The sequence below is a fragment of the Styela clava genome, chromosome 2, assembly GCF_964204865.1.
Source record: "Styela clava chromosome 2, kaStyClav1.hap1.2, whole genome shotgun sequence".
NCBI classification, from domain to species: domain Eukaryota; kingdom Metazoa; phylum Chordata; class Ascidiacea; order Stolidobranchia; family Styelidae; genus Styela; species Styela clava.
The window spans coordinates 28,239,756-28,241,928 of NC_135251.1; the positions used below are offsets into that span (position 1 = coordinate 28,239,756).

At 54.6% G+C, this 2,173-nt stretch overlaps 1 non-coding gene across 1 annotated transcript in view; it reads left to right on the forward strand.

Annotated features, from left to right (window-relative positions):
* Window positions 1-1,261: 1,261 nt before the first annotated feature.
* LOC144420281 (small subunit ribosomal RNA) overlaps window positions 1,262-2,173 on the forward strand; it is a 1,810-nt gene continuing 898 nt past the window's right edge. Inside the window, exon 1 of the ribosomal RNA XR_013474634.1 lies at window positions 1,262-2,173. This exon is cut by the window's right edge and continues 898 nt beyond it. This is a non-coding gene — a ribosomal RNA (small subunit ribosomal RNA).

The window sequence follows — 2,173 nt, forward strand, 5'->3', positions numbered from 1 at the left end:
CGAATGAGCCAAGAAAGAGCGGTGCGGGGCCGGTCGGAGCGCACCCTTTTCTCGGTGGCTGGCGGGCGAGAGAGTGCTGCGTCGCCGGCATCGGCGTCGAAAGAAGCCGAGCCGAAAAAAGTTAAAGTACAAACGTGCAAGCATACTAACCTAACCCTAGGTAAGGCATGTCAGAGCGAAAGACAGTAATTTCGAATGAGCCAAGAAAGAGCGGTGCGGGGCCGGTCGGAGCGCACCCTTTTCTCGGTGGCTGGCGGGCGAGAGAGTGCTGCGTCGCCGGCATCGGCGTCGAAAGAAGCCGAGCCGAAAAAAGTTAAAGTACAAACGTGCAAGCATACTAACCTAACCCTAGGTAAGGCATGTCAGAGCGAAAGACAGTAATTTCGAATGAGCCAAGAAAGAGCGGTGCGGGGCCGGTCGGAGCGCACCCTTTTCTCGGTGGCTGGCGGGCGAGAGAGTGCTGCGTCGCCGGCATCGGCGTCGAAAGAAGCCGAGCCAAAAAAAGTTAAAGTACAAACGTGCAAGCATACTAACCTAACCCTAGGTAAGGCATGTCAGAGCGAAAGACAGTAAACTCGAATGAGCCATGAAAGAGCGGTGCGGGGCCGGTCGGAGCGCACCCTTTTCTCGGTGGCTGGCGGGCGAGAGAGTGCTGCGTCGCCGGCATCGGCGTCGAAAAAAGCCGAGCCGAAAAAAGTTAAAGTACAAACGTGCAAGCATACTAACCTAACCCTAGGTAAGGCATGTCAGAGCGAAAGACAGTAATTTCGAATGAGCCAAGAAAGAGCGGTGCGGGGCCGGTCGGAGCGCACCCTTTTCTCGGTGGCTGGCGGGCGAGAGAGTGCTGCGTCGCCGGCATCGGCGTCGAAAGAAGCCGAGCCGAAAAAAGTTAAAGTACAAACGCGATGCTAACTAGCGAGCCGTTGTCTCGACTAATATGTAGGGGACGTTCGATCGAGCGTCTGGCTTGAGCGCTTGTCGGCCTAGCAGAACGGTCGCATTGTTATGCCCGGGTTTTAGGCACCGCTGCAGGCGGCCGGCAGAGCTCTTGTTTGTGCGAAACTGAATGGATCGAGCCCGAGAGAGGGCGAGCAAAGAAAAAACGCAAATCGCTCCGCCTGGCACTGCCGGCGAGAGCGTGGACGTCGCGGCCAGCGACTGTCGAAGCTGAGTACGGCCGCAGGCGATCGCCTCGGTCTTAAACGAATGCGACGAGCACGCGCCGGGCGGCCCAGCAAGGGCCGAGCGCAGCTGTCGCAGCTATCTGGTTGATCCTGCCAGTAGTGATATGCTTGTCTCAAAGATTAAGCCATGCAGGTGCAAGTACGAGTTCTCGTAAAGCGAAACTGCGAATGGCTCATTAAATCAGTCTTGGTTTATTTGGTCTCGTAAGCGAAGTGGATAACTGTGGTAATTCTAGAGCTAATACATGCATTAAGCGCCGACTTCGGGAGGCGCGCTTTTATCAGATCAAAACCGACCGGGTTCGTCCTGTGACGTTTGATGACTCTGGATAACCACGCGGATCGTACGGTCTCTGCACCGACGACGTATCATTCAAGTGTCTGCCCTATCAACTGTCGAAGGTACGCTACGTGCCTACCTTTGTGATAACGGGTAATGGGGAATCAGGGTTCGATTCCGGAGAGGGAGCCTGAGAAACGGCTACCACATCCAAGGAAGGCAGCAGGCGCGCAAATTACCCATTCCCGACAAGGGGAGGTAGTGACGAAAAATAACAATACAGGACTCTAACGAGGCCCTGTAATTGGAATGAGTACATCCTAAAACTCTTAACGAGTATCCATTGGAGGGCAAGTCTGGTGCCAGCAGCCGCGGTAATTCCAGCTCCAACAGTGTATGCTAAAGTTGTTGCGGTTGAAAAGCTCGTAGTTGGATTTTGGGCGAGCGCCGCCGGTCCGTCGCAAGGCGTGTCACTGGTTGCGTTCGCCTCACCTTCGGTTCTCCGTCGGTGCTCTTGACTGAGTGTCGGCGGTGGCCGATAAGTTTACTTTGAAAAAATTAGAGTGTTCAAAGCAGGCTGTTCGCCTGCATAGTGTTGCATGGAATAATGGAATAGGACCTCGGTTCTATTTTGTTGGTTTTCGGAGCACGAGGTAATGATTAAGAGGGACAGACGGGGGCGTCCGTACTCTGCCGTTAGAGGTGAAAT